This window comes from Phalacrocorax aristotelis, chromosome 7 (assembly GCF_949628215.1).
Source record: "Phalacrocorax aristotelis chromosome 7, bGulAri2.1, whole genome shotgun sequence".
Lineage (NCBI taxonomy): Eukaryota > Metazoa > Chordata > Aves > Suliformes > Phalacrocoracidae > Phalacrocorax > Phalacrocorax aristotelis.
Window position 1 is genome coordinate 44,563,039 of NC_134282.1, and position 11,247 is coordinate 44,574,285.

Genomic DNA, 11,247 nt, shown 5'->3' on the forward strand with positions numbered 1-11,247 from the left:
TTCAACTGTGATGTGAAAGTTGCATGTTCCTTTCATCTCCAGCTTTCCAAAAATTACAGCTCCATATTTCAAATTGAAACAAGGCCAGTGACCCATCCAGCACATCTGTGTCACCACCACCGGCTTCTGTAAAGGGAAGACCACTGGACAAATACTACTGGAGCATATGCAAGGTCTGATCCTACCAGTCTCAGTGGGGTGACTCACAGCCTGAAGAATCACAAGCCAATACCTTAATAGCTCTTACTCATGTCATAAAATCTAGCATTATTAGATGGTAACTCTACATACATACATGCTCTCACTCACTTTATTTCCACAAAATATTACAAACTGGGGCATTGAGGCAGTACTGGAAAAGCTGCGTGTATAGCACTGAGAACAATACTGAAAACAAATTCAGCCTAAAACACAATTGGAAAATGAGAAAAGGTATTATGCTGTTTGCAGCACATAGCACAAGACCTACAAATTACCTTAGCACAGGAGCACAATCGACTCCGACCAACACCAATGTGATCATACTGGGGTTAAAGTGGCATCATATAGGTGTGATTGCAGGCCAAATTCCAACAGCACTGTAATTCTTTATTCAGCTTTGTCTCAATCCCTCCTATTCATGCACAGCTAGCAGAAGATGTATGTATTGAATGGACTGATAATGTGCTCACTTGCTCAGTGTCCCCTGCTATAGCAAGCCCTTTGGGATAAAGTGAAAGAGAGGAACTGCTTGTGGTTTAGCACAAGGAATTTTAATCAAATGGCAAAAAAATTCACTGTGTCTCAAACTGAATGTTTTAGTCAAATCAATGCCTGCACCAATCTTCTGCTTATAATTCACCATGAGACAGAAGTCCCTTGGTACTGTGGTAGATATACTTGCAGTCCTTTGAAAAAACTCACTTGCAACTCAGTAGTTCTTTGATTTGCAAACTCTGGGTAGAATTTGATTCATGTTTCACTCCCTCTTTCCCAGCAAATACCTTCATTCCACCTAAAGTTGATCCTTGTTTTGTTAGTATTGTCTCTGACTTAAGAGGGTATGTTGACTTTTTTGGGAACTCACCATAATCCAATCTGTCCCGCTACCTTGCATTTAGCTGAAAAAAAATGTATTGCGATTATGATAATGGGAAAGTGAGAGGCAGACCTGCTTAACCTCTGGATATCAGGGTTCACTTCCAGTTCCGATACTTTGCAGTTAGATGCTCTCCTCCCACATAGCTGCTGCAAGTCTGGACGACACTGTAGATAAAACTCCCTCCTATTTCTACCTTGCTGGATAATCCTATAACTGAAAGACCCTGGAAGAAGCTATAGTGGGAGGCAGGATTGTCTGCGAACAACACAAAGATTTTATTTGGAGTTATGGATGTTTATAACTTCTGAAAATTACCTAAAAGTCATACCAATATCAGAGACACTGTCTGAGGAGACTATCCTTCCCTTTCTCTAAAGTCAAGGACAGCAATATTGTCCTTTGTCTCAACAATAACAAAGACTGTTTCATTAACACCTCTAAAGCTCTGTGGCTACCACACAGGTATCACTGTGGTCTGGAACAGTAAGTACAATTGACCATATCCCTCCTTCTTACTGCTTTTTTCTTAGTTTTCCATAAACATTCTAAATTGTCCCAAAATGTTTCCATGAGCCAAGATCTTCAGACCAAGACCATTCAAAAAGCTTACATTAGGAAGAAATCAAATGAATGGCAAGGAAAATTAAGTTAGGCTACAAGTTCAAAGGGGCTTTTATAAAGTTTTGCACCTCAAGAAGCTCAAAGTGAGTCTATTCGATTTAAAGCTCACCAGAATTTCACAGATTAAAGGTCTACCTTGAACTCAACTATTAACTGGGTTTTGATCCATATGAGGGATCAGGATGCAGAAGAAAAATAACAAGTAGAGAAAAGATGAACAATAGAGAAAGAAGAGAGAAGATGCACTGGCCCTGTTTTGTGTCCGAAAGTAGCTCTATGTTCACTTCATGTGAAAGAAGCAGAGAGACTAAGGAACCTTCTGTCCTTGTTTAGGTCCCTAAACAGGGTTAGGCCCCTCCTTTCTTGCTGCTCCAAAATTTAAGGTCTTTCAGTAGGCTACAGCTTCCTTCAAGAAATGAAAATAGGACAAGAACAGACCATGAACCCAGCAGAAGGCGATGAATAATCCAACCAGAGAAGAGGGTTTGTGGGTCTTTTTTCTTGGCATGTGTTCTTTGTAGAAAAATTCTAGCAGAGAGGTTCAGAGCCATTTTCCCACACATCTTGGCCCAACATCTATACTTTTGCTTTACACATACTATAACAAAACATCTAAAGGTGTCCTTCTATTGACAAAGCTCACTATTGGCCTGGAAATATATTTTTCCCCCTATGTATTGACTTCAGCAGAGATGTATGTTTATTATATGTGAGCAGAATCTGGGAATAAGAGAAGACAGAAGCAGAAGTGCACAAATTATACAAGATCCTCACTTTTAAACTTGGAATGTGGCCCAGCGTTTAACACAGCGGAAGAAAACAACAGAAAAAACATTGCTGAACAATGTGAAGAAAGGAGCAAGTAATGAGATTACAATTGTTTACTCTCAGTTTTTTGAGATATCAACATTAAGGTCTCAGCAATATTTCAATACTTGCAGAGGAAGAGAAGTCATATGTATTCCACCCGTCAGATATTTGGCATAGTACTGCCATTATTTAGCTGTTTTACAAATCTGAGTGCTATTATTTCAGTTATCTGCAGGTGTGAATTCAAGGCTTTCAACAGATTTGATAGTGTAATTCCAATAGCCACTATCAATTTCAGTATGATAAAGTTGCACAGACAGTATTAATTTTTAAAAATTAAAAAATAATATACTGCTGTGTATTTCTACTCAAAGTTAGCACTTTAAAAATGAGAGTCACCTTTTCAGGACAAAAGGCCTGAGGAAATATGTAGGAAGGCCATGATTTGTTCATGTGAATAATCTTTCCTTATATCACAGGCCACATAAGAAAGATCTCGTAGCAGTAAGGATGCAGCATTGGACTTGGTTTTCCCACTCTAAACAACAGAAAAAAAACCCAGAATAATAACAACACTTTGAATTATATCGTATTACGTTTTGGGCTGGCTGGCTGGAATAATACAATGCCGAATATCTGAGCGTTCCAAAACCACATTTACTGTAACGTGCCAATAGCACTAATTTCTCTATGCTTGGTTCCTTTTCCTAACATTTCTAATTCCCATTTACCTTTAGATTCGGTAAGAATTTTCAGGACTGAGAATAAAAATGCTGCCCCCCTCCACCTTCATTGGATCAAATTATATTTCTGAAGTTTTGCATTGGTGCAAAGAAGCCACATAGCTGCTAAGTAGCACTTGGTGCCAGGACCCTAGGTTGGAAAAGTGGGATGAAAATGTCAATCGTTGGGTTATGCAGAAAAAAACCTCAAAGCATGCCCAACCCAACTATACTATTCTGACACACTTTAAGCCATGCAGTTTGCAATGAAAGTAACCGGGGTGCATGCCCTTGTATGCCTTAGGGCACTAGTCCTGAAGAGACAAGAAGGCTGTAAGTTGACTCTTGAACCAGGATGGATACAGGATCATGCACCCAGATCCAGAAACTTGCACTATCCTCCAGCTTCAACATAGCTTCTATAAAGCATAAAACTGCCTCGAATGTCCAACAATCCTAGCTATTTCTTCCATGCAGTAACCTTCTTCCACTAACATAGTGTATATAATCATTTTAGACAAGAACACCACCACCAAATACAGCATTCATGTTCTACTTGTGGCTCAGTCTCAGTCCTGGGACTTTAGAAAGGCTGCAAGGCCAAAACACTGAGGAAGGAGCTTTCTCCTTCCAATATATGTTTCACTTGAAAGTATTTTCTATACACAGAATTAAACATTTTTATCTTCATTTGAAATGCCCTGAAATTCTCCTTTGATTTTAAGTTAGGAAAGGGGTGCACTCATTGTTATTCACAAAATTTGTGCAATTTGGGGGTTTTCAAAGGCACTGTATTAGGTTTCCTCTTACATTCATGTTAAAGCACAGGAGAAATATATCTAAGAAAGAACTGTGATTTAATATAAAGATAGAAACTATAAATGCAAAGGCAGGAATTGGAAATCAAAGATATCTTCTCCCTTTCTAGAAGAGCATCACTGCTTCATGAGGTATTCTAAATTTCAGGAGCAGGGTGCTGAGTTGGGTGATATTTCTGGTCTGCCTTGCTAAACCATGTTCTGCAGAGATTTCTGGGATAGAGTGTGCTCACTTTCATTTGCAAGATTCTCTGTGGTATTTATATTAGTGCAAAAGTTGTTGATGTAATGTCATGATGGTGGTCTTCTACCCAAATCCAACATGTAATTAATGTGATGAAAACCACACCTTTTCAAAGAAACTTTGGCATGCTTTTATAGAAGGGTATGCAGACTTCTTGAGTTTGCAGTACATATCTGAATGCAAGTACGCATGCTTGATTTCCCCCGAGTGTTGTGTGAACAGTTACTATTACCGACCTGGAAATTATTCTACTTTCCCTGTTTGACTGTTGTTTTTGTCTGGGTTATATGCATCCCTGAAACCAGATGTGCAACACTTGATATATTTCCCTTACTTAACATGATCATGTGTGTTTATTATCTCGAAGTTTGAAGCAGTAACAGTTGGTTTGTGCTTCACACTTCATGATCTTGGTCTGTTACAATGACTAACAGGCCTCATAACACAAAATACAGCTTGTTGTAAGGAATCTATGTCAAGTTAGGCATTGCCTGGGTTATTACTGCTATGAAACTCTTGAAACAAGAGGGAAGAAAATTTAATTTTACTTTTCTAAAACATGCCTGTGTAGATTTCTGCAGATTTCTGTTTCCCCCACAGATATCTACCCTGTGGGGGACCAGAATCACAGACACCCCGCCCCCTCCGCCCCCCCCCCCCCCGGTTGTTAGCAAAGAAAAGGCTGGTCTGGCCAATTCTAATTCCATCCAGAAGAGCGCAGCAGTACATACCCATGCTGAACATGTCCTCACAGGTTGTCACACTCAGAAAACGCTCCCCCCCCCCAGTCAGCCACTCCCTGCAATAGTAGCCTGACATGTAAACCCAAATAAACGCCAGTTTAACAAGAAATTGATTTCTTTCAGTCACACAGAAGGGTAATAGAAAGGGGATGGGAGCTGACATCAAGCAGCGGCTATTGCTCTTTAGCTCTGAAAACAGAGTAATTTACTTTTTATTGCCATTTTGCTGTAAACAAAAAGACTGGTGATGGAGGAAGTGATTGCTTATGAATACTCAAGATTTTTTAAAAAATAAGAAATTAAAGGGTGAGGGAGTATAATGTCATCCAAAAACTACCTTTGCAATTATCTTCCATAGGGACACAGAAAGGATTTTATAGAACTGGATTCATATAGGTTCTGCAATATCACAACATACATCCAAGCCTTCATTAGCTCAGTCATTCTCACAATTTTCTTATGAGGTTGGAAACTACTCTTCTGACTGAGGCATAAAATGTCTTTCCAGATCTTTGCTTAAAATTAAACAGAAAGAGTTGTGGCTGGAGTTTTCATGCAGGTATCTTGAGCTCTAAACTCGCTTAGTTACCTGTAGATAGCCCTTCCCCTCCTTGGCATGAAGAATGAATCCTCAGAGCACGGATCAGGCTCACATTACATCTGCTCAAGGGCACTAGCAAGAGAGAAAAGCAGTGCTGGCAGCCCAGTGTGAGAGGAGGCACTGGCTTTTTTCTTACAGCTGAACTGCATGGACTGAGTGAGGGGAAAGCACCCATCCCTTTACCATAAAGAGTGTTGCAAAGATGGGAGAGAAATTGAAACTGCTTACCAACTGTCCCCTTGCAAGGTTCTTTTTCTTTTTTCTTTTATCATGACAGAATACAGGAAAAAGGAGGGAGACTAGCCTTCTCAAATGCAACAGGGAAGATTAGGAACGGAAAAAGTATATCACAGAACACAGAAATTTTCCCTTTCATATTCAACATGTGGATCTTTCCCCATTCCTGCTTCGCTTCCCACAGTATCATCACCTGCTCACTGACAGTGGCTGTTCATGCCTGCATAGCTTCCAAGATGGGTTCTCCTCCATTCAGTTCCTACTGTTTTCTTCAACAAAGAAAGATCTGCCCCCTTTCTGCCACAAATAATACTCTAGAATGAACCCCTCATAAAAGGTGCTCTCTGTGTGAATGGTGGTAACACACAAAAGTACACAAATGTCACCCACATTGTATCACACTATACTGCTCCGTGCACTCCTTCACCCTTTGGAACCACCTTGTGGTTGCTCTCCGAATTACAGCCCCTCAGTTTCATTCCCGGCTACTACTCTTCATTCTTGTTTGCCCAAGATAAGGCTGAGAAAAAACACTCTACAGCAGTGAGAGAAATCCAGGTGCCTCCCCCTCCCCTGGAAAGGAAGGAGATGAAGAAATAGCTGAAGGGTAAGGATGGGCACAGAGAAGCTCTAGCTACTCCATCCTTTGTATGCAGAGCGTAAAGACCTTTTTTTTGCTAAAGCAGGGGGAGGCAGTGCTGGGAAAGCAAGCTAAGTAGATGATTTCACTCAAATGAGTTTTTCCTGCATATGCCTAGGAAGACAGAGAGGCTTGCAGCCTATAGGACACCGGTGAAGGCTGGAAGCTCTGCACAGTGACTTTCTGAAGAGAGATAAGCCTCCATTTTTGTAGCTGTTATTAATAAGCCCTGCGTTACTGTGCGTATGATAGTATTAGGCAAGTTGTTAGTTTGGCGCACGCTCTATTCAAACTGTTCGCAGCCTGAGTAGCCTGCGTGTACCTCTCACTTGCACATGGCCTCTCTGTTCTCAGGAATCCAGCATAAGGTTTATATCGTCCCACACAGAGGTGCAGATGTCGGCTTCCCAGAGCAGCAATAACATGTCTCCTCTCTAGTAAGTTATGTTGTTTTTCTAGCATCTCCTCTGAAGTCACTCTGGCTGCTTCTGGTTCTTCCACATCTCTATGCACCATACACTCACACATTTTGTTCTCGTTGAGAATTTTTGGCTGGAGACTGTCTGAACGTCATAAGGTATATCTGTCCAGATTTTGAACTTGCCTAAACTGGCAGAGCTCACTCAGAGCTAGTGTTTTACATCTACAGAGGATATATCTCACACTATCTTACCAGCAAAGGTAACATTTTTCATAGTACAATTCTTAGGTTGGTCATGTAGAAATATAGCTGCAAACTAGTAATTTGTAGTGGAGATGGGGGCATAGAAATTAGTAAAACTTATTTGTTCTTTCAAAGTATATTTTGACCTGCTTCAGTAAGCTAGCAATTACAAAGCAGTGTAAGCAGCCAACATGAGCCTATGTACTCGCACACGTAACTTATGATCCTTGTTGAGACATGACTCCAATATTATATGCCCTGTTATACTGAATTTATTGAAATTACTCCCAACTTATAATACCATAAATGAGAGTGGAATTAGGTTTAACATGAATATGCAGCCCTATGCATATGCAATTATACTATTTATTGGCATATGGGTGCATGAATTACCTATCTGTGGAGTGCATATATGTACTGTCATTCTTATAAATCAGCAGATTCAGATAAGAAATATTTTTCTAGATGAGGGCTTGTATAATGACTATAATTAAAAATAATGCTTTTGGAATTAAAATGAGAGCTCTGACTGAAATCTTTTTGTCTGCTCATTGTTACTGCAGTGTAAGTTGCTCAGTACAGACCTTAACAATTATGTGTTACTTGCAGCTCAAGGGTCCTCTTTTTTTTTTTTAAATTAGGGAGCCACTGCAATTTATTATTGTGACAGAACAAATGTTAGGGCTAGCTGTTTCTGAATTTAAACGGATAAAAAGAGGAGGTGAAAAAAATCCAGGATGGTTCAGTTCATGCTTAACAATCACCTCACTGGTAGCTGGCTTTATGGCTTTAGGCTTCACTGAGAAGGACAGGCTGGGCTTCTGGACTTCAGAAATGCTAGTCTGCGGTAGGAGATGTACAGACAGAGAATGAGTGGAAAATGTGTTACACATCTTAAGAAACTTACAGTCTGACTCAAAACCTCAAAAAGTCAACAGGGAAGCTTCAAAAGTACTGAATTCTCTCACTCATCACATGACAGGGAAGACTTGGGCTTTTTCTAGTACACAGTACTTCTAGGACCTCTTTTCAAGCAGCACATCAACATGCTTTCCCAGAAAGCGGTAACTAATTTCCACAGTCCAATCCTGACAGTTTCTCAGACTAGCAACTACTTGCTAAGAGTACAGTCTTCAGTGATTACCTCTACTTAAAAGTTCGAAGCATCAAAAGAGCAGTGGAAGTGGGAACCAATGATAACAGTAATAAGAGGACACGTTATGGAAATCCCTACACTGAGTGAGCAGAAACTATAGAACAAGAACATTAGTGACCAAAGATTTAGAAGACTGAAGCAAAGAATCAGCTCACACTTAAGACATGTTTGGATCGGCCTTAATTTATTGAAAAGAAAAAAGTTTCAAAAAATTGTAGAAGTATGCTAATATATGGTACTCCTTACAATTCAAACTAAGGAGAGTTTTGCTAGAGACTTTGACAACCACAAGTTTGACAAACTCTGTTATGACTGCACTCAGGAGTTAAAAGCAACTTCCCTGCTTATTAAACACATGCATCTGCACGCAATAATGGCAAGTAATTGAGTTTTACCAGTTTAGGATAGGAACTAGAGACACAATACAAAGGGCTACAAGTGCTTCTGTGAAGCTCTAAACTGGTGCAGCGTTAGATGAAGTGTTCACCAGAGAGGGACTGTCACTTTACAGCATTAGCTTTCTTTTACCCGTTTATAGAACACACATAAAAGCTGAAGGGTGCTCAAAGGGAACGGAGCTGACAGGGCTAGAGCTTAACAGGGTGATGTTTCAACAGTACATTTGCAAGTTAGCAACTTCGCGTAATCCAAGGAGTGCCAAAAGGCACAGGGAGCCGGGGGATGGGGGGTGAAGGCAAGGGGAAATTAAAAGCCAGTCTACCTTCAGAAACATGCTTGCTGAGGTTACGTGGAAATCTCACTAGCCAGCAAACTCTTCAAAAGAGTTTTCCAAAAGTTTTCCAAGTAATTCAAAGCTGACTTGATCATGGTATGCATACTTAATCCAACTTCAAACTTTTTATATATTGTCTTGCCCTCCCTTCAAATAAGGGGGACGGGCAGTAAATGCTGCTCTGAACAAAACCTGTAGCCTGGCTTTCTCTACAAAACCTCTTTGATCCATCCTTCCTTCTCTTATTGCATTGTTGCCTCCTTCCCAATTCAGAGTCAAACTCTCATTTCAGTTTGGAAATGAATGCTCACTTGCAGGCTGAATGGAATCCTTATGGGCTGTATCTCAAATTCTAAAGGTGTTTTAGTTTAGCGGCATTTCTTGAACCTATGCTTGCTCATTAATCAGAAGCTCCTTGTGAACCCTTTTCAAGGAGGACCTGGCACCCTATTTAAAAATCTCTGGACTAAGTCCAAGTAGCTTAGCTGCTTTTTAGGCTTTCGTATTCAATGCAGGGCATCAGACAGGTATTTTCAGACTTGTTTCTCTACTCTGCTGGGTTTTACCATGCATAACTTCACTAAAGATTAATCAGAAACAATAGCCTCCAGTTTTGTCACAGCTCTTTTCAAAGTACTTAGAAAACAGGAGCTATGAAAATAGATCCCTTATACTCCATTCAAAATTGATTTCTGCAAATACTCCTGTAAGCACGAGGGCACTCATTGTTCAGAGCGATATAGGCTTGCTACCAAGAACTATTCAAAATACCTGTATTCTGAGAACTTGGATGCTCAAACGTACAGAGTGGCTACCCCGCAGTGTGCATCTGTGCCTTCTCCTTTGGACAGGATCTAGTTTCTGAGGCTCTTGTTTTCTAAGGGAAAAAAAAAAAAAGATACAAATAAAAAAAACAGAGCAACGTACTTGAGTAGCAAGGGTGGGCACATCCAGGCCCAGTTCAAATCTCACGTAAAGATTTGAGCCAACTGTACATCACAGATGTACAGCATCACAGATGTAACCACCTCTGGAACTGAGCCTCAATCAGTAGAAGCTGCTTCAGCATTCCAGACCCAACTCTGAAAAGCTCAAAAAATAATGGTACTACTATTCTGAAGTGAGGTTACTTCCTTCAACATCTGTGGTGAATATGTGATACAGGCTGCTATAAGCATCACACATATTTAAAACTAACAAGAGATGTTAAGGCTTGGTCCAGCCACATTGTGGTCATTAGGAGGAGGGAGCTACACAAATGCTTCATGAGATACATATGCTATACTAGGGGTACTAAGGGCTGAGCCTGTTCTGATAAATCTCCCATTCTGTCCAGATTTTGGAGAAATAACAAAAGAACCTTTTCAAAATATAAAGTATAAATAGGGCCTAAAATATCTACCTTTTAACACAGTTCTCGATGATATTTACCTTTAGCTGATGCCATTTATACTAATCTGTACTCTTGGCTACTGCACAAAGAAAAAAAAAAATCAATAAAGTATCTGGCAACATTTTATTACATTATTTCTAATGGCTCATTAAAATAATGACACTTCCTTATTATGGAATAAGTTAGTACCATTGTCAAAACAGTGCTCTCTACAGATGGAATGTGTTTTCAGAATTTTTTTTAATTAAGAATAGTAGTTTTTTCAGTCACAAAAACCTACTTTTCTGAATCAGCCAGAGGCATTATTATTTGTTTTTATTAACACATACAAAATTATTAGGGTATACAAACGTGTTTCCTTTTTGGACACAGTGAAAGCTAAATTAATGGGCATTACAGTATTAGTTTACATCACACTTTGTTTCAAAAAAACACCATTTATGATTAAACAAATAGGTTTATATATATATACACACACACAGAGACAAAAAAAAAAAGCTTGAAATAGCTGGATAACAAATCATTGATTTATACTATCAAAAGGCTGGGAGCAATTGTGTCTCCTATGATTGTGCCCTTAGCTTTCAAACCATGACCCCCACTGATATGAGTTGCCATTTGAAAAAACAATACAAAACAAAGTAAACACCACCCAACTGCCCCCAAAACCCTAGAACACCCACACCCACAAACCCACAAAAACTCAAAGCAATGGCACAACTTTCCCCAGGCTAATGATTTTTCCTGACAGCTTCAAGCACAAATGGATTATTTTAAATATCAC